General features: G+C 33.5%; 1 pseudogene; it reads left to right on the plus strand.

Moving 5' to 3' along the window:
• The first annotated feature begins 3,436 nt into the window (after nucleotides 1-3,436).
• LOC122809850 lies at nucleotides 3,437-3,651 on the plus strand (annotated as a pseudogene).
• Nucleotides 3,652-22,527: the final 18,876 nt, after the last annotated feature.

A 22,527-nucleotide genomic window follows, 5' to 3' on the forward strand; every position in this document is an offset into this window, starting at 1 on the left:
GGGAACAAACTCTATCACATAAATACCAGCATTTATTTGTGACAACCAAGAGAGTAAAAAGTTTTAATAACCATATAAGAATGACCCCATTTCATTTGGATTCATGACAAATCATTAAAGGCACTTTCTGTGAGTGTCAGTAATATGAAACACAATCACTGAAAACTGCCTGTTTTATTAGCAGGGTCAATTCTCTTTACCTTTCTTATCAAAGGAGACCCGCTACACCTCCCAATTCATAGATTCTATCACCATAGTTGCACCTGAGTGGGGATATGTGCAAGCTTAAATCTCACTAAAAGTGTTTTTCAGTGAGTGTGATTCATTCTCGTGCTACACACAGAACTGAAAGTGGTAAAGTTGCCACTATTCCCTTCATTTACTCTTTTTCGTATTTAGAAGGATTTATTTTTGTGTGTCAGTCCATAGTAAGGTAACCTGGCACAAGATGTGTAGTTTCATTGTCAAAATACTGACACTATATTGTAGCATAAGGGAGTTGCTATACTCCTGACTGTGACATCCTTCAGATGGGACATTAAACGGAGGTTCCATCTCCCTCAGCTGGCAGTAGTCCATACAGATGTGAAAGATCCCACAGCACTTATGGAAAAGAGCTGGAGAAGTACATTGGTTCCCTCGCCAAATTTCCTCTAGCCAGTATGAAGATCACCTCGGGTCCACCCTGAAAAGAGGCCAAAGGTCCAGTGAGACTAACTCAGTTAACTCATTGCAGCCAAGTGATACCACCAGTTGTTATTGCAGTAATGCCATAATGAAGCCTGTAGGTATCAAATAGTGTTGATTTATGTTTGTATTAATAATTCCAAAACCATTTACATACAAGGTGTCAGAAGATTTCATTTTAAAGCTCACAGAATGGGAAACACAACGGTATTGATATTTGACTTCTGCTAGCACAGATAGAAATATTGAATATACTTGCATATTATTTATTTGTATTTTAATAATTCTCATTTATTTATTTATTTATTTGACATTTGTTTAATGCGGGTGGTCTGACTGGGTCTACAGAACCTGTTTTCAGCAGAGGCCCGGGGAGCTCATATTTCTCTAAATAATCAAATGACACAAACAGAATTGTTTGGCCTCATATGAGAGGTCACAGCTGTATGAAGAAAATGCTGCTGGCAGTATGTGCATTGCTTGACGGGGTACTGAGGTATCGTACACTGTGTATACAACATTATGTAGTTCATGTTTACTGTGGTTACTGTGGTTTATAAAATGCAGTTTAAGACCTAGAACTGAATAAATGCAACCACTGATAAGGTTACTTTGTTTTGAGTAGTTTGCCATTTACAGTTTTATTTTAACACTTATGGATCTAGGAATGCAAACATTTGTCTGAACTGTTAAGGCAATGACTTCATTTTTTAAAAGGTTTAGGTCACACCTACTAGGAGTTTGAGTACACATTCAAAAGAGCTCCATTGGAGGGAATGAGTTAATAAAAATATTTTAAATAAATAAAACAGATAAAATAAGGTAAGTGGATAAGTATTAGGACATTATAAGACTACCCATTTTAAGACTCAGGACAGTGGAAATAAAAGGGAAATGCATTGGTAAGATTTTTTTTTTTGGTAGTCTTTCTTGGGAATTGAATAACTGTGGTCATTTTCCAAAAAAAACACAAAAAGTTCCATCACTTAAGGACACATTTATGATGTACTAGAATGCCGGAGAAAAGAAAATGTTGCATGTTTTACATAATTTAGACAATAAGCTATTGGGCCTAGATGAAAGATTATTTGGGAATTTCTTAAGCCACTGACTAAAGTCCTGAATGGAGGCCGGGCAAAAGAAAGTCGGGTTTGGGGTACAGTCTTTGAGGTAAGCACTACAGAATGTATATTAGCGTATTGTTTTTGCAAGGCAGATATCTGTTCTTTTTTAAAATGGTTGTTTTTGCAAGGTGGATATCTGTTCTTTTTTAAAATGGTAGGCAAAGTAAATCAGCAAAGACTTTTAGTGTGAGGAAAAGTTTGGCTGTTGTGTTAAGAGTTCGAATTGCTCTTTTAAATGGCAGTGCCCTATCAAGTTACTAACTTCATTCCAAAAGCCCTCTGGACCACTAAGAAGATTCAAATGTCTTATTTTCAATCAAGCAGCTTTTACCACATTTATAATCTTTTATTTATTTAATTTGTTAGTTATGCATATATTTCTTTTCCTTTAAGTAAGTATTCCAGAGTTATATTGTAACTGCCCTGAAAAGCTAGAAACGACAAGTCAGTATTTGCCAGTCCTATGAGCACTGCGACCTCATACTGGTATTTAAAACTCATACTGGTATTTTAAATACCAGTGCATATCGGTTTGCCCCATATGCCTTTTTTTTCTGGTAGAGAATCTGGATAATGTGCTGGGATGATGATGAGTGTAGGGGATAGATAGAGCCCAGTTTAGAATTGTAGGAGCTGATGAGTAGTCATTATGTCTATTTGGGTAGGTTTTCAGCTGCTTCAGGGATGAGCTATGAACTGTTTAGATGTGACTATAATGGTTGAATTGTAAGACAGAACAGTCAAATGACTTGTCAGAGAGCAATGTGAGCTTGGATGGAGTAATTAGTTTAGATCATTATCCTGAATATTGAATTGATTCTGATATTATATGTTCCCATAAATATTGCTTAATCTTGAGTATGGTACCATTGTCTTATTTGATGTTGTTTTCCTTTTTTCTTTCTTATGGTATTCATACTGACCAGGGGAGATTTGGTCACGGGACCAGGGAACTTCCCCTACTTTTGTCAGTAAGCGCTGTGGGATCTTTAACATCTGCATGAACTACTGCCAACTCAGAAAGATGGCGTCAGTTTAATTTCTCATTTGAAGGATGGCAAAGTAAGTTAAAAATGAATCTCAAAGTCAATAACTACTTTAAAGTAAAGTAGAGTACAATGGAGATCTGCAAATATTAACACGTGCATAGGATAAAGAGAAAGGAAAATGAAAAAGAAGGGAAAAATAAGCAAAAAGAAATACTAGAGATATTGGGGTGATTCATAAACATGTCATACCCTGTACAAGGGACCTTGTGCCCCGAATAACATCAAAATGATTGTTATCAATAACAAATACTCTGTATTTTCTGAACTACAAAGCCAGTTCTGCCCCCTACAACTCTTTGCTCACCACACAGTCAGCACTGGAGAGTAAATTTCCACTCTACTGCTGATCTACAGAACTGACAAGCATAGCGGCAGGCAGCTTTCCTTTATATGAAGTAAATAAATATATAAATCTTGTCCTTACAAGCTGTGTAAATGAAGATGTTGGCGGGTTGTAGGATTGCACATCCAAGAAAACCTGGGGACGTGAGATGGCAGAGATGGTCTTGCCACATAAAAGCATAGTATCACAGCAGGTATCCACATCTGTTCTGTGTGTAACATGAAGTGGACAAAATCCATTCTCAGCCTTTTGGCTAGGATCAAGTGTAGTATATATTCTTTGATAATGATGCTAGACTAGCCGGGCCTTGAGTCACTTTTACACAGTGTACTGACCTTTAATAGACCAGCAATATTTGAGCCATGTGCAGATATATAAATATTCATGAATTGTTCATTGGTACAGGATTGTTTCTTTATTAAATAAACAATGTGACATATCACCTGGCGTACTATACTAGTGAATGAAATAGGACTACCGCAAGGACAGTATCAGTGCTGGAGCATAATAACGAGAAGGAGAAGGTAAGTGGCGAGTGTCCTGTGAAGCAGAATGTGGTAAAGACATGATAACAAAGGGGAAGGTTAAAAGAGATACACTATGAAACTATGCACATAAAAGCAAAGGTAGGAGGTAGGGAAAATTATTAAACAATGATGTAAAAAGAACATGCAAGCAGGTGGGGAGAAATGTGGGAGAATATTGTGAAATAAGGCTGTTTCAGTATTATGTTAGGTAACAGCAGTGGAGAGAGGCCAGGAATGACATGTAAAGATATGCTGAGGACATGATAACCAATGGGAATGAATGAGGAGGTTATACCGGGGGCAGCACGACAATGAGGGAGGTGGAATGAGGATCTTGCATCACTGAATATAAGGCCAGGGACAGAGCTGTAAGGAAGGGATTTAAGATGGAGCTCTACCAGTATATAGTCTTGTACTGCAACCATAGCATTGCTGGGTGTTACATGTATATGTAACTTGTATGACAGTGCTCCTAATGGCTTAATTTCATATCCATCTAGAACTGCTGGCTGTGATAAATACGTTTTCAGGTATGCCAATAGGGCAAAAGAATAATAAATTAATCCACCATTAGATGGTCTGGTCCTTTGATGAGATGGGGCATGTACTCCTAATATAAACTGCAAGATACATGAACATTTCATGAATCCCAGGGTCTATAGCTAAATGCTCATAGCCTGCAGAGTACACGATGGGAAGGTAAATAATGTTATAGTTCTTAACTTACTCAAGCCTAAAATGTCTTTTTTGTATATTTCCAGTTCTCAGCCTTATCGCATTATGGCAGCCAGAACTTTTTTGAGTCTGGCTTCTTTAACTAAGTGACTTACCAGCTGATAATAGGCAGTATTAGAAAGGGTAAGCAGTTGTTAATAAAGTGGCACTAAGATTGTTAGTGTAAGATGTCCTGCAGTGGAAAAATTAATCTTTGTTTGCCAGTTATTATTCATATTTTCAAATGTATATTCATATTTTCATAACTGAGAGACCTACATGTTATTGAGGTGTATGGTGCAAAACACCGTTGTGGGAGACAAAGCAATTGATGGCCAGTGCTGGTTTATATCACACTATACTGTTAATATTGCTAGATGTTTGCTAGTAATTATGAAAATAAGTAATATTTCCATATGTATTTAATACTTCAAAAACTGAGTGACTTACAAACGATTGCATGACATTAAATGTTGTTGAAGAAAACTATCTTTTTTATACAATTAAGCAAATATTTTCATATTTCTGTAAATAACTCAATAAACATGCAGTTATAGAGGAGTTTATTGTTGACATGTGAAAGCTTATGTCTGGTTAACAAAAATGCTCTAACAATATGTCTAGGTTATACAGTTTTCAAGATATGAACATTTGTTTGTGAAAGTTTAAAAATATAATTTGGGGTTTGTGTGTATTGTAATATGTTACAGTATTTATGGAAAAGACTATGAATACATTGACGATTACTGTAAAGATTATTTCTTACTGATAACATTGCTATTTGTATGGTTTTAATAGCTTTTATTGTTCATAAAATAAAATATTCACATTTGTTTATCTTATGCTTTTTAAGTTTATTTTTCAGAAAATGCTCTGGAATGTAAAATGCGTGTAGGCTGCTAGAGGTGTGACATTTTACATCATGTAGGTTTTGATGAGTTAAAGGAGTATTCAACAGATATAGTCAAATTAGAGGATGTTAGATTGGTAGTGAGCTGATGTGGATATCAGAGATTATACTCTATACAGCTATATTCATGTTTTGGGCCAATAACTGGTCTAAGTAGGGGCGGCACAGTGGTACAGCAGTGTTGTTAACTCACAGCAAGAAGTTCCCCAGTTCAGTTCTCATCTGGGGTGACATCTATGTGAAGTCTGCATGTCCTCCCTGTGTTTGCTCTGGTTTCCTCCCACATTCCAAAAGCATACAGTAGGTGTATTGTACACTCTAAATTGGTCATACATATGGGTGTGCATGTGGTGTGGGAAAACTACAGTGGAAGGGCTAGCCCCCAGGTGGTATAAACCTTGACTCTAGATGATTGTCACTGTTGAAGTGACACCCCAACTCCATTAGCAAAAACGGGAGAAAGGAGTTGTGGATGGATGGATGGAATTGGTTTAAGTGGACTAGAAGTAGAAGAGCAAAAAATGCCACTGAGCTTCAAGCAGGGAAATCACTAGTAGTAGGTATATGTGATAAATCTTGTGTTAATGTTAGAGTTATCCAATTATATTGATAGAAAAGTAAAAGAACAGCTCGAGCTTAGTGAACATTTGTAACCTTTTTTGTATAATATATACTATAACTGAAGGATTTTAATATTGAAGTTAAAACTAAGAAATGGTAATCTTATATGGATCTGATATCTAAGAAAAATAAGTAGCTCAAACCAGTCTACAGCATATTAAAAGTGTATTTCCTATTTTACAAAGGGTCAGAAAAGGCATACATTGATTATCTACTCAGTCTTCCTCACTGAAGAAATAGTATGAGTGCTTATGTTTTTCAGAAGGCACTCAGGTTGTCAAACTCAGGATGAGTTTGCCATGGAGGTAAGCAAAGGACTTTGGCAGATGCTGTCTCATCTCCACAAACTTCACCCATTGCTTACACCACTTCTGTAACTGACAGGAAATAAAGCAAACTATCTGATGACAAACAAATTTTGGTTTCTTCAGCTTATTTCATGTCATTCCTTACAAATTACATTTTGTTAAAAATATTTATCATTACAAAAGGAATTAAGTCACTTGATGTCTCTTCAGAGACTCTGTATTTTCTTGTTATATGGCAGTTTCATGAGCCAATTGGAGGGAAATATCTGTACTTGAAATTTTAGGACAGTAACAAGTGAGGAATTACTCAAAGTGTTTGCACATATCATATATCTATGTATATTGGTAAAAGGCAGGATATTGAGAAGGTGTGAAAAGTCTTTGAAAATAAGTAAAGAAAAGAAATTATTTATTAATAGACATAAAACAGAAGGCACATAAATATGGACAGACACAAAAAATACAGTTGGGCAAGGTATGTTTTTGAAGACAAGACATTACTCTTTGCAGAGTCTGCAGGACAAAGCAGAAGCAGTAAAAGTTGTTAAATAAAACAATATGTAAAGAAGATAGTTAATGAATCCTTTCAAATAAAGGCAAAGGAAACTGGCATTTCTCATAAATGTTTTGCAATTTTTCCTGTGTTAATATATCTGCAGCTGTTTTCTTGTACCATAAAAGCTAAAAAACATGCTTTTTTTAAAGAAAGAATAGAAGAAAACCAGCTAAATGTAGAAAAAAATACAGGTATAATAATAATAAAGGTATAACACAGACCTTACCTTTTATAATGCTTTTCGTGTTTTTTTTTTTTTCTTTTTAGAAAATAACATCTTAGCTGAGGTAAAACACAGTTCACAGAGAAGAAACTAATTAAGACTACTAACAGAACTGAATGTATAGGATCATAAAAAATGCTAGTGATGTTGAAGTACACAAAAGTGGTTGAAAGAAATATTTTTTAAGATTAGACTCTATAATGTTGCTATAAGTGTAGCTCATTTTAATTGTAGAAAACTGATATATAGAGACATTACAAATAACTTAATTACTTTGCGTGAAAAGGAGACCGATTAACTAAAATACTGTCAGTCAGAAATATAAAAAATGATCATATATTAATTTTATGTAGTACTAATATCCTTGAGTCTCTTTAAGCAGTTAGTATAATTTCACAATATGGTCCACTCCAAAAAAAAACTTAATTGGGTTATCTTAGTGATTTGATTTTGTTTTTCGGCTAAAGGTTCTTTGTTCCATAGTGCACTCTCACTAAATGACATTTGTTTCTACTCCTTTTGCTTTGGATCACTTTGTTTCTCCAAGATGGAATGTGTGTACACTGAAGTGTTTGTATTTTTAAGGATCTCTGGAAAGATTATTCATACATTTTTAGCACTGACTTCCTTTAATTTATGCTGTTCGTAATCTTAAACACACTTCTATTGGCCCTTTTTGTTTCGGCTAAAGTCAGTAACCTAAATTAGTCACTTGTGTGAAAGATTAAGTTCCTTCTACCCATTTACTTTGTCCTCCACTGGTGTCACATGTCCTGTCCTTCTTGGTTTGAGAGGCCTAGTCACCTGAGACAGTGGAGCTGCAGTGTCCTGAGCAGCACCAGTGTCTATCCTGTTTTATGCACCAATGATATAAGTGAGCATGAGTCTCCAGAGACTCAACAAGTTTATGCTCTATTAGAAGGAAAAGAAGGTAGGACTACAGAGACCTTGCAAAGGACCTTGTTTTGTTTCAGAAATCATGAAAATAATGGGCAATGAGATGCAGTAGCTAGGGATAAATTCAGAAAAAAAGCTTCAACAGATTTCACTTCTACCTAACATGCTGTGGGTTGCTGACTAAATATCTGAACAGAAATATCACCCAAAAGGATAAATAGCTAAGTGTATATTTACATGTGGTGATGTAAGGATTATATTTAGCAGGAAAATACACTAAGATGAGATGAAATTTTGCTTAAGTTGTTGCTGTCCTGTACAAAATAAATAACAGTAATTAACAAAAAATGAATACCCACTTAGATGTGGGGAGGAGGTGTGTACTTTGTATGGAAAAAGACAAAAATGAAAATGAATATGAGTTCTAAAAGGGACATTGAAATGAGCTACATTACATAAAGAAGTCAAGTGATCTGAGTATTGTGTTAGTAAACCTATATGCAGTCTGTTAGGAGATAAATGGCACATGGTGTGATTTAAGTATGTTACAAATAAAAAAAAGAATAGGGTCTAATGGAAATGGCCTAAAGAAATGAGTCCTCAGAAGACAATGTGGATTGAAAACCATCTCTATAGTACTTATATGGGCAATTTTACAAAATGTGATAATTTCTTCTAAAAAGATAGCAAAGAAAATAACTGAAAAATCATCCAAAGTTATTGACAAATTAAGCTGCTGTGATGAACAGTTCCTTATCATCTAAATACCGTAGTAATCCAATTCTGAAAACAAGCATATCTGAACATGTTCAAAAATACAAGGCAGTGTATTTATTTTAGAATGTGTTCAAGTATCCAGTTTGTTTAACCATTAAGAAGTTCAGATGATATTATGGAAATGTACAGCTCCTTCATGTTCCAGTATATAATATAGCAACAGTTTTCTTTAGGACAGCAAAGCCCTTACATCCCTGTGCAAGGGTTCTGTTCCCTTCACCCCATTTTCTAAATTTGAAATCCAGTTCTTGCTTTATGTAAGGAAGAAACACAATCCACCTTTGCAGTGGCCTTGGAGTACAGGGTTCCTGCAGAAAAGGATTATCATGATGCAGGCATATCTACTTTGTCCTTCTAATGTTATATAGTGAAATTTATCTGAACACACATGCATATTTCCAGGATTTAATAAGCCTTCATTATTGAAGTTCTTGCTTTTGGAACTATTAATTTACAGCTCTCAGTGTGGATACAGTGAGAGCAGTAAGGAATATAATAGGAAAATAGGAAATAACATGCGACAGCAGAACTACAGTGACCAGGTGTAAAACTAAATAGTGACCCACTCATTTAGAAGAAATAATGCCAATAATCTTAACAATACAAAGCTACATCTGGCAAATGTCATATATTTTAAGAAAACTTGAATAATAAATGCCAAATTAACACTTTTTTTCTGTTAAGTGCAGGACATTAAATGATGCCAGGGGAGGGGTTGCTTACACTCAGTAACATACTTGCTGTGTGTGTGTGTGTGTGTGTGTGTGTGTGTGTGTGTGTGTGGGGGTGATGATAGACAGAATCTTAGATGATGCTAAAATTTACAGTCTGCAAAGGATGTAAATCAATCATATGTTTTTTTAGGTGAGCTCTTTGGAAGGCCATGAACATTTCTCTTCCACATGCATACAAATATTTCAGGTACATCTTACAGTGTACAGCAGATGAATGGGTACATAGGAGTAGGTACAAAAGTATTATCTGAGAGCTGCAGATATGCTACAAAGCTATCAAGATAGCAGATCCTCATGGTGGAGGAGAAATTTAGTAAACATATAAGATATGTATGTAAGGTTTCCTACAGACAAACAGTATAAAATGACAGACACTTCTATGTGTAGGGTACAGGTTAGTAAATGAAATCTGACTAGCTTGTCAAAAGGTTATGAGTGTACAGTACAACTTAGGCAATATGATGAGAACTATCCCCTCTCTGTCATAATCGCATCTCAAAAATGCTGCGTTTTTTTAATTGCAATTGCATGCCTGCTATTGTCTTAATATACTGAAGTTTGTTTTGTTGCAGGTGCTCTACTGTACTGCAATGTCTGTATTTGAAAGGAAGTGTTCTAAAAAAAAACAATGGATGTGCCTAAGCTCAACATAATATTAAGTGCATAGAAGGTTTGTTTTTAAGCCAAATGAGTCCATTTTCATGTACAACTTAGATCTATGGGTGGGGAACAGATTATGTGTGCTAGGATTGCCCCTTGTACTACTAATGGACAGATGCTGCTCCTAAATGCTTTATCTCATGTTATCTATGGTATGATCCCAGTTATTTTCATTGGAGGTAGTACATAATTATCAATCATGGAATGTGTAAGGGTAGTCTGTAACCAAATGGGATAGATTATTCTGAGCATAAAAAGGGAAACAGGCTAAACCTAAAACAGCCTGCAAGGTTAGCTAGCCTAGGGCTTACTTATGAACGTATGTGGTACAGACATTTTCAGCCATAAGTATATAATGTTTTAGTATTTTCTATTTTCTTTTTGGTTTATTATCCTTAATTTATTTATGGACTGATGAATTCTTTGCTAATGATGTAAGTATGCTGATGCAAAATGGATCCTTTTTAGATATTGCCAAGACAGATAATGACAATAACATTCACAGATTTGGGTTTCAGCAACTAAATATAAAAATGAAGGTTGCATAAATTAATCTTGGCTACAATAATAGGCTAAAGAAGATAATTTAGAGCAAAAAGTATGTATTATGTGCTGAACCTTTCTTGTAAAACGACATTCTGATTTTGTTAAGATGTCCTACAATCAGAAAGAGAAGCTCATACATTGTCACTTGCCTGTTCCAATAATCATACCATTAATCTTTATGACCTTTTACATTTTATTTTCTGTAAGCAACTGTTATTATTATTTTTGCTAGGCTATTATTTTTTATTGGTTATTTTGAAGATATTTCCAGTAGCGGGATTGCTATATATGGATGGCCTCAGGATCTCAGGAATTTTGCTATGTCCATAATCGCTATATCACAGAACGTTTCACTTTCGCTTTCACTTTCATGTAAGCACTCCATAGCATAATACAATACGCAGGAAGTAGGAAGGGAATTTACAGAATTTTAGAAAATGTAGAAGGCACAAGCCTGACCTGCAAAATTATGTAATTAAACAGTAAGAAAGGCAGGAGAAAAGACCCCGTAACCAAAATTTATTTTAAGTTCTTAATTGATTTGCTTTTGCTTGCCAGGTGAGGAAACTAGATGCAAATCTATGTTTGCAGGATTGCATGATCAGAAAGATGTTACAGCCACAGAAAACAAAACAGAATGCAGTCTCACAAAGCCAGCAGTAGGTGATAGAGGAATGTAGGCAAATAAGAAATGCAGTAATACTAGACCAAGTAACAAATAGTTGAAGACGGAGAGGGGAAATAAATACCAGTTACAGTAAGGGTGCAACAGTTACAGTATCTAAAAATAAGTATTTATGATGTGTCAGGAATGTGCAGTTGTAGCTTACCTTGTGCTATAGAAAGCTGGCAAAGGCTCTTAGTAAATGTTGATGTACGATTAGTGCATAGGTTTGGAATCATCTGGAAGAGAGCCGAGGGAAAAGAGTATATTAATTATTAATGTCTAGGCTTGTATGCTATTGGAATGCAGATGGCCTCTATGTGCTGCATCTATTTTACTGCATTAACAATCACCAGAACACCATGGTGCAAGTGAAGGATAGCATTGTGCAAACATCACATCTAGCTCTGATGGATATACTCACACCAAAACAGTCAAGGAAGGATGGACAGGACATAAATGACTGATATAAGCAGTGATACTTCACCAGTTGCTTGTTGTTGTCATCATAATAATAATCATCATCATCAACCTCTTTTTCCCATTTTTTAAATAGCCTTAGGGTGTTAGGTCAACTGTTACCACCTATCTTGATTCAGTGCCACAGTCCTACCCTTTTCAACCATCACACCTGATTTCCACAAGTCTTTTGTCATACAGTGTATTCATCTCTTGGTTGGGCATACTTGTTTCCTTCTGCTTTCTTCTTGTTTCTCTAAAATCTTCTTCACCAAATCACCCTCTGCTTTCCTGAACAAGTGATTGAACCACTGTATTTGCTTCTCTTTGACCTTCTCTGAAAAAAGGACTACTTTGGCTTCTGCTTTGATGTCCTCATTTGCTCTTCTGCCCCACAGTGTGCATTTTACCAAACATTTCAGACACTTCACTTCCATCACTTCAGGCTTCCTCAACTGCTCTATCTTCACTGCTCAGGTTTTGAACTGTACAGAATGACCGGTCGCACCACTGTTTGCTGCCCCTTACTTATCTGTCCTTTGGTATTCTTCTATCACACACTGCTCCTGATACTCTGTGACACCTGGCTGTAGCACCACTGATTCTTGTTTTGACCTCCTCAATCAGAATTCTCTTCCCTTCAACCACCATTCCCAGATATGTGAAGTTGTTTTATTCCACAATGTTCCCTTTTATCTGAATATTCATCTTATTCTGATTTACCCCATTTCCTGCAAAGATGACTTCTTGCCCTTTACTCAGTTTCATCCCAAGTGCCTTCCACTTTGCATTTCAGTCATCATTTGATGAAAGTCCTTTTTAGAGTCTGTCTGCAATGCCACATCATCAGCATACAGTAGTTATGCTGATCTCTCCTTTTCTAACCTGTTTCCTAAAATATTCCTTCACTAGTATGAGCAGATGTGAGCTTAGAACTGAATTCTGATGCTCACCCACTCCCACTGGGAGCCTTTCGGTGAGTCCCAGCACTGTTATACGTATGTCATTGAATGCTTGTGCATAACCTGCACTACCTCTACCATTGTTTCTGGTACTTTGAACCATCACAGTACTGCCCACATCATCTGTCTTGGGACCTTCTCATATGTTTTTTTTTCCAAGTCTAGGAATATACAGTTTGACTTCCCTCATCTCCAGCTTCTTCTCCACTACCTGTCTCACTGCACACATCAGATCTGCTGTGCTGCATCCTAATCTGAATCCACACTGTTCATCTCCCATCTTACTTTGCACTGGTCTGCATATTCTTTTATCAGTCACCATCCCCAATACTTTTATTAAGTGTGAGAGGAGTCTGATACCTCTGTATTGTCTACAGTTGTGAATGTCCCTTTTGTTCTTGTAGCCTGGTACTAGAGTGCTTATTCTGCCCTATCTTACCAATATCTTGATCATATCTGCACTTCTGATGGGGGGGGGGGTCTTCTGTTTCCTTAATTGCAGACTGTGCATGGGGCAGTACAGCTTCTGTTATGTTCTCTTCATTCAGAAGCTCCTGGAAGTACTTCTTCAATCTGCCTTTTCTTGTCCTCTAGATTGGTGAGTAGATTGCTGCTGACATCACTTATGAATGGTGTCTCATGACTATCTTCTTTATTTTTCTGTCTTCACATGCAACCTGATACAGTTTCTCTGTGCCATTTGCTGAGTTACTTTCCAAAAGCTGGTAAGGTTTCTCTGACACCTCTTTCTTTGCCATTGTGACTGCTTTCTAAACCTCTTTCTTAGACAGACAGTACATTTGTTCTTTAGTCTTCACACATGTTATAACTCACTTTTTCAACTCTGCCTATTTCCTATTTTTCCTGTGTGCTAGAGCCCTGATTATTTCCCAGAACTTTTTGTTCTTGCACTACAATAAAATTCCAGGTCTTCTGCTGACCATAGGGCCTTCTGTGACCACTGTTTCCAGCTGATTGTAGCCACCAGTGATTTATGCTGGAGGCCAACAATTTCACTGGGGATGACTTTGCAGTTTTTGAATCTACCCCATTGTCCTTACCTTATTAGAAGGGCATTTACCTGAGTTGCATGTTATCCTCTCTTGTATGTGACCTTGTGACTGTCTGTCTTGGTGAACCACGTGTTGGGCACCATCAAACTATTTACCAGACACAAGTCAAAAGTGCCCAATACTTCTTTATTCCCTTTACCTCAACCATGTGCACTCGGGCAGTCCTTATATCCTATTTTTTCTGCCCAATATAAACATTCAGGTCCCCCTTTATCAACACAAACTTATTATGTCCTGGTTTATTTAGTAGGTCCTGCAAATGCTGCTTGAATGCACTGTTTTCCTCAACATCAGAACCCTGCTGTAAGGCTTTGGCTGAGATTATGAATACTTCCTTATCTCTTCAATGGAGTCTGAGTGCTATAAGTCTGTCACTAATTCTGGTGACATCCCCCACTGTTTTCAAAAAACTCTCTCTCACCACAATTCCCACACACCTCCCACTTTGTCTTCCCCCTGATTGTTTGGCTCTCGACTTCAAGCCATGTTACTTTGCTGTACTGCCCTTCCACCTTGTTTCCTGTTGCACCAGAGGTCCAGCTTTCTCCTCACTATCATGTCATCCAGTTCCAAGCTGCATCCTGTCACTGAAACTATAGTCAGTGTGTAGCACTTCTTAGTTCATTTCTGGTAGGTAGATTGGTTGGCATTGTTTTGAACTAAACTAAATGGCCTCTGTGAAATCTATTCTAATGGCTACAGTTAATTTTCAGGACAGGTGGTCAGGCAGGTGATTGTTGTTAGCGGTCATAATTAAGGAGTTAAATTAAAAAACAGAGTGTACCTCTTTATTCTACAGAGAAGAGAACTGTAGGAAACCATTTTGCTATGTCTGCATAGTTAACTGTCACTTTAGCAGTAAGTCCAGCATGATATAGAGGGAGATTTGAGCAGAACAAACAAAACCACTAATCCCATCATATACAGGGCAGTATTCAATGAAATGATGTCAGTGCTCTTCACGAAGACAGACGCACATACTAGTCTAAAATCCAGTACCTTTCTATATGACCTTATTGCTATATGTCAATTATTTTTCTAATATATAGTACATTATAGAGTGGAAATGTCTGCACTCAAGTGAGTCAGAAGACATGTTTTAATTATATATTTGGTTGTCACATTGCTCTGAACAAACACAAAGGTAGCAGCTTTCTATGTCAGTTTTACACAGTTAATAAATGTGTCTCTTTGGCTGCCAGTTTTGTATAACACTTCATGCTTTGCTATTATCAGACTCATTTTATAGTACTTTGGCATATATAATGTCTAGAAAATGATGGCTGAACTTTTATTCTCCAAGTACAGAAATAACATGTGTTTGCAGCATACCTCTTAACTATCCATATCATATTTTAGTCTGTTCTTCAAAAAATTGTGTTTTTCTGGCAAATAATTGATACCATAGATATTTCCTCCTTCAACATCTGAATTGTGAAGTGACAGTATTGTGACCATTCTGATACAGTAGATCTCTCTAATAGATTATTTAGTTGCAACCAATAGTTTTGACAGGAAGTAATATTTTTATTTCTCATCTTAATACTATGTAATTCACTTTGACAAACAGCTTTAGCAATACTAATTCTTCAATATAGGATGCACCTTAACCAGACTAAGCTTGCAACCCTGTTATCCTTGAAAACTTCCTTCTGTATAATCCTCTGCATGATTGATGTCATTTCTGTCAGGCCACTAGTATGGCACCTAAAATCAATTAATCCTTCAGTCTATTTTCAGTGGTATTTTCCCCTACTTTATTGCAGAACTACTGGTTTGGGACCAAACACAGCACCAAGGATTTATGTATGTATAATTTTCCTCCATTTCACTGAAGGTAGGGTCATTTCTGCAGTAATACAGCATGCATGAGCTGCTACTAATTGTTCCTGGTTAGCAGGCAGCAGTAAATTGTGGTAACCACATTCTAAAAGGAAGAAGTCCTGGCTTATGGATGCATAATCCCTGCTCTTTACAGTCCACCAAAAGAATCAGACTTCATTTACAGATCACTGTTTTCACTGGCTCCAGCAGAAGGCACCCTCTAATTATCTTTCACTGGTTTTCCCACATGCAGAGTAGACTCATACCTAGTGCACTGATCAGGACAACTAAAGAGACAGAGTGGACTAACTCACTGGTCTCTTTCATAACTAAGTCACCACCACTTTAGACCATACATCTCAGCCCCTTAGCACTTGAACTCTGGACAAAGCCAAAAATAATATGGACAGAAAGGCCCAAAATCAGAGAAAGATATTAAATATTTTTTTGTAAATTTGAAAATTGCTGCAATAACAGGTTTTGCATTAGTATGCATTTTCTGAAGGATATGAAGTTTGACACTCAAATAAATGTCTGTCATTATTTAGTAACTACAATCCTCAATGATTTGCCAGAAAATCAATATATTTTTTGAAGAACAGACTAAAATTATGATATGGATAGGTAAGCGGTATGCTGCAGACATATCTTATTCTTGTGCTAGTGAAAAATCCCACTAGCTTTGTAGCTGTCTCAGTCATTTTGGATACATCTTATCCATAAAGCTCTGCTAAGGATAATCTCATTTTTCTTCTATGTTTTCACATTGTAAACTGCTTCTTTTTTATCTTATTTATTTTTATTAAAAGTTTAAGTATAAAAAAGTACATATTAACACAACAAGCAATAACTATTTACAAAGATGTCTATATCAACATGTACGTTTCAATAAATAATAAAATTAATACAATCAATTAATATTTCTCTGATAGATTATTTAGTTTCAACCAACAGTTTTGACAAGAATAAATGTTTGATTTCTCATCTTAATAACATGTAATGCAGTTTGACAAACAGCTTTAGCAATATTTTTAAAATTTTCAATATAGGGTTTAACACATCTTTTTCAAATTTCAGTAACAACCTTTCTTGCTATTGCTAATATAGTCCAAATGAGATGATACTGTGTCCATGAAATAACATCAGGAATTGAAGCATAAACTAATACTATTGATTTAGTAAGAATAAAGTTATCAGGCCATAAAGGTTGTATAAAATTATTAATAGTTTTCCAAAAGGGTTACAAAACTTTGCATTCAAAACATTGTAAGAAACTTCTCTGTGTGGAAGATTTTCATTCCATATATTTCTAGCTAATCACTGTATATTAATCAGATCAGACAATGGTAGTAGAAGTAGCAAACGTAAACTCGTCAAGTCAAAAAGTAATAATAGAAAATGTATAATTCTACAGCATTACTAAGTATTCAAAAGTAATCCAAGCAAGGCAGGCAGTCTGTTTCCAGTCGAAAATCCTTTATTAAGTACACAGACAAGCGATCCAAGTAAAACAAAAATAGAGTAATAATTTCCAAACAAGCTTTCTAAATATATATATACTTTTTATCAGGCACGGGGGTGGTTTATTTTGCTGTAAAACAAAGTGTTATTGGTACACATGTTAAATTCACATCCCTTCCCTCATCAGTGTGACATTCGAGCTGGTCCTGCCCTACCTAGTAGCTGTCATAATAATATATAGCCCTAATGTACTTTAATGGTACATCTTATTTCACCAAATTATTAAGTAGATTATTAAGTCTGTGATTTTATACAAGGCAATATACTACATGCCTGGAAATATATCAACCTTAGTTCATTTTGTGATCAAAAATTACATATAAATATAAATATATACATATACATTTTGCATGTAAAAATCAGTTTCTATTCTCATAACCTATTGTTAACAAAGATCGCTTTCATCCTTCTAGGCTTCTTCAGGTCTGTGTACAAGAATCCTAAAAACCTATATAATTGTATAATTAGTTAGTATTGTTATTACCATTATTTTGAATAAAGTGGAAAAAAGAACCAAAAAAAAATAAAAATAAAAAAAATATATGTATGATGATGGAAACAAAATATACACTTAAATTTCAAATGATTTAAAATGGTATTTAAAACCAATTTGTAGAAAAAAATAAAATAAAATTAGTCATGTAAACAATGTGGCAATTTTCTAAGTTCCAGTGCACTTTTAATTGAACAGTAGTAGTTTAGTCCAGGCCAATGTGAAGCCAATCACTGCTTTTAAATTAGAATCACATCTCCAGTTATTATTTTATTTATATATATATATATATATCTATATATATATATATATAATTTCAGTCTTGTGAGGAATAATGAAAACTCTGTGTAAGTATGTTCACGTAAAAATGTTTCCAATATAAGAAAGAAGTTTTCTATGCTGATTGTAAGATAATTTTTTATCTTTATCTGATTTAACAGAATTACTTATTTGTGTAACATAATCCTAGTGGTTCTCTTTAGTGAATGATTAATAAGTTTTTAATAGTTTATATATCAAAGATTAATATTGTTTATTAATCTGCTTATTAATCTCAGAACTTATTAAAAATTCAATGAATTTTGAGCAATTGTTTTTATTCATGATGGATATTTGTTCTGTCTTAGATTATATGAATTGCTTAATTATCTGAATAATACTGCCAATTATTTAAATCAAAATAATATTTTGCTGTTAAGAACTCAGATGAGTGAATTTTGGTACCATTTAAACATTGATTCTAAAAATTACTTTATTATTTTTTTCTTAAATTAGCATTTTATTAGCATTTGATGAATCTAAACAATCTTCAGCAAAGGCTATTGGAAATAAAGATAAGAGCCATGTATTTATGTCTGAGTTTATATTTATATTTTTAGAAAAGTATTTTTAATAACTAAACAAAACTATTGGGTAACACTTGAAAATGTAAAGTAGATACATCTTTAATATTATTTAACCATATATTTTATGTATTGTTTTCCATTTAGCTGTATAGTTTGAATTTAACCATAAAATTCCTGTTTTAATCACAGAGGTTAACATATTTAATTTTATGCATGGGAAAACCAATACTCCATTTTCCCAGGTATTTATATGATGCTCAAAAGGTATCCTACACTTACTGGGGTGCCAGTTTTTTTTTTTTTTTGCATGATTGTATTGACTTTTTGTGTAACATTTTTAGAAGGAAATATAGAGGTATTTTGAATAATATAGAGAATCTTCTGTACAATTAGCATTGTAATTAAAGTTAATCTTTCTTCCATACTAAAAATAATTTACTCCATTTATTTATTAAGTTGGCAATGTTTTTCATGGTATTATTGTAATTAGTTAGTATTATATATTTACAGTCATGGGCTAATGTAACACCTAAATATTTTATTTGCTTATTATTTTAATTAAAATCACTATATCTTTTAATAAATCATGTAATTCTTTATTAATCAATAAAACATTTGTTATACTATGATTAAAAGTTCATCCTGAAATTATTTCAAAACAATGAAGAGTATTTTTCATGAAATCAAAGATAAATCAATATTACCAACTGTCAATAAACTGTCATCAGTAAAAGTTGTATATTTGAAGTATATTTAATCTATGTAACCAGCAAAAAGTTCAATAATCAAAGAAAATAGTAAAGGTGACAAAGGACAGCACTGTTTTGTACCTTTATAAATCTTAAATAATTATTAGATATAAGGACCTAACTTGACAAAAGCATATGAGTTTTGGTAATGATAAATAATAAGGTTTATAAAGTTATTCAGAAAATTATATTCTTTAAGTGTATTACATGAATAAACCCAATCAACAGAATCAAATGCTTTATTTAAGTTTAGAGTCTAGACTAATTATTGATCATTCTTTTTTCATTTGATTTACATAATCTATTAAGGGGACAATTATTTTAATATTATCTTGAGTTTTTCTATTCAGTATGATCATCATGAACCAATAATGGTAAAAAAATGTATTATTTTACTAGCAAGAATAGGCAAATAAATTTTATAATCTATGTTTAGAATGTATATAGGTCTATAGGAGGAACATAAATATGAATCTTTGTCTTGCTGCTTCATGATAAAAGAAATTAAAGTATATTTTAAAGAAGATGGGTTATTTGAAATAGTTTTAACTTTAGTAAATACATTTGTAAGTACATTTAATAAATCTTGAGGAAATAGTTTGTATAATTCATATATAATGCCATCATTACCAGGAGATTTATTATATTTTTAATCTGACCATTAATTTCTGGCATTGCAGTTTTTTCAATTTTCTTTATCTGTTCTGCAGTTAATCTATTGTGAATATGTATTTTCAAAAAGTTTCTCATTCTAATTTCCTATTCTGTAATGTTAGTAGGAATGTTTAAGTCTTTGTAATATTTTCTAAAACACTCTAAAATATCTTCTATATTAGTTACTTTACTGTTATTTTGACTGATCATTTCATTATTATAATTAAGTTTATTAATTTTTTAGATCTAATTGCTAACTTGTGCAAATTAATTGGATTTAGAGAATACATTTGTAGATTGAATTTTTCTAAGATAATAAAAACTTAATGATTTAAATTATCAGCATATTTTAAGTTCAGAGCTTTTGTTTCAGATGTTAAATCTGTATTACATTTCTGGAGATTTAATTTTAATTTATCAGTTTTTGATTGTAAATGTAAATGTTCCTTCTTCCATTCCTTTCTTTTCCTTAGGTACCAACTAGAAATGTTAACACATAGATACACTTTCAGAGAATCCCACAATATAATATCTGAAACTTCTCCACTGTTATTTATATTTAAAAAACTGATAAATGTCTTTTAAAATGCACACTTTAAAATAATTTAATTCTGTAATATAAGCTGGGATTCTATTATGAAAAAATAATCTTCTTGACATAAGCCATAATATAAATGTAATAGCATTATGGTCTAATAAGGAACATAATATTATTATGACTTTCTCTGTCATAGTGATAATTTCATTTGAAACAAAGTCCTTATCAATTCTAGTCTGTGTACCAAACCTATATGAGTAATGTGTATATGCCAAAAAATTTGAGTCTTAGAGATAATTAATGTCTTTAAGATGTAACAAAACAACAAAAATTACTAAAGTTTTGGCTGAGGCAGAGATTTTATAGCTATTTATAGAGCTAGAGTCATAATTAAAATCACCAGCTGCAATCAAATTTCCTTTCATGTATGAGACAATTACATCTAAATATTTCTTTGAGATTTTAGCTTCAAATCCTGGCATTCGATTTGCATTAGCTAATCTATATATTTTCCTTGTAATTCAAAACCTACTATATATACACCATATCACTACTATCAGAATATATATTTATTATTTTAAGCACGACCATAGTATTTCCCATAAAATAATAGTACCTCTTATTTTCCCTTTAAAGTGTGAGCTAGAGATTACAGTATGCTCTTTTGAGATCAGTTTGTCTATATCCTCCTGGATTAAATATTTTTCTTGTAGGAAAACAATATGAGCTGTTACTGTAAATATTTAAGTAAAGTAATCCTCTCAGAACCATTATTTAACTTATTAATATTAAATGATTTACATTTTAGTTGACATTTAAATCTATGAGAGTAAAACATACATTACTATCAACGCTATGATTGTAAATATACAATGCTCACATAAAAGATGAGAGATTACCATAAAAATCATAACTACAACTCTCATGTTGTTCAATATAGACTTAAAATCCAAACTTAACCTAAATATAATTATTATACTTATAATAAAAAAAGAAAAATCTAACATGAAACCTAAAGTTCCTAGTTTGATGAGAAAACCCATTCAAACTGCTCACCAACTTCAACTATTATTAGTACTGCTTCTAAAAGGAATATTCTAGTACTTAAAATTCATAAAAGTAAGTGAGCGATAATGTTAAATATCATTACAGTTTTATGAAAGATTATAACATTAAATAAACATAAATGTGGAAAAAATAAATCTTATAGACAAACTAAGCACCTTAATTATTAATAAAAATGATTAATGTATTCAGAGTCAAACTATACATTTAATACTGTCAGTAATTTCTTATATAATAGATAAGTCAAATTAATCAATTAAAAGTAGCTCTATAAAAACTCTTAAGGCTACTAAAATGTGAATATTAATTTAATTGAATAAAATATGTATAGGATTTAAACATCTAATCTTTAAGAAAAAAATTATAAATAAATTACTGTAAAGTTAAAGACATAACCAATATATTTAATTACATTTTTCTTTTTTCAACTTCTTTTTTCCATTTTCTCATTGTCTTCCTTATTTCCTTTTTATTAATTTCTTCCCTTTTACTCCAATCCTTTACTTCATCATCTCTTCTTTTCCCTTCTCCTTGCATTTCATTCTCCATTTTCTTCCTTCCTTTTTTCTTTTTCTCTTTCTTTTCTTCATCCTTCTCTTTTCCTTTATTTTCTGCTTTACTTTTTACCCCTCTTTTTTCTTTCTCCTTCCTTTTATGTTTTCTTTTTCTTCTTTCTCTCTTTTTCCAATTTTCTTCTCCCCCTTCCTTTTCTCATTTCTCATTTTTCTTCTTTTTCCAGTTTGTTCCTTTTCCCTCTCTTTTGTTTCTTTTATTACTCCTATTCATTTACCCTTTGAATTTAACAATGTGTAAAGCATATCACCTTTTATATCCAGTCACAAAGATTTGCATTTAGAAGCAACATAATAATATCAACCAAAATGCAAGGTCTGTCTGTTTATCATATAGGATTATCAGGAATTTAAATTTGGTATATTATTTTATGTTGACATACTCATGTAAAGTTGCCCTGTTTCTACATTATGCTTTCTTCTTCTACTTGA

Source organism: Protopterus annectens, chromosome 8.part0 (genome assembly GCF_019279795.1).
Source record: "Protopterus annectens isolate FY-2018-M chromosome 8.part0, PAN1.0, whole genome shotgun sequence".
Taxonomy (NCBI): domain Eukaryota; kingdom Metazoa; phylum Chordata; order Ceratodontiformes; family Protopteridae; genus Protopterus; species Protopterus annectens.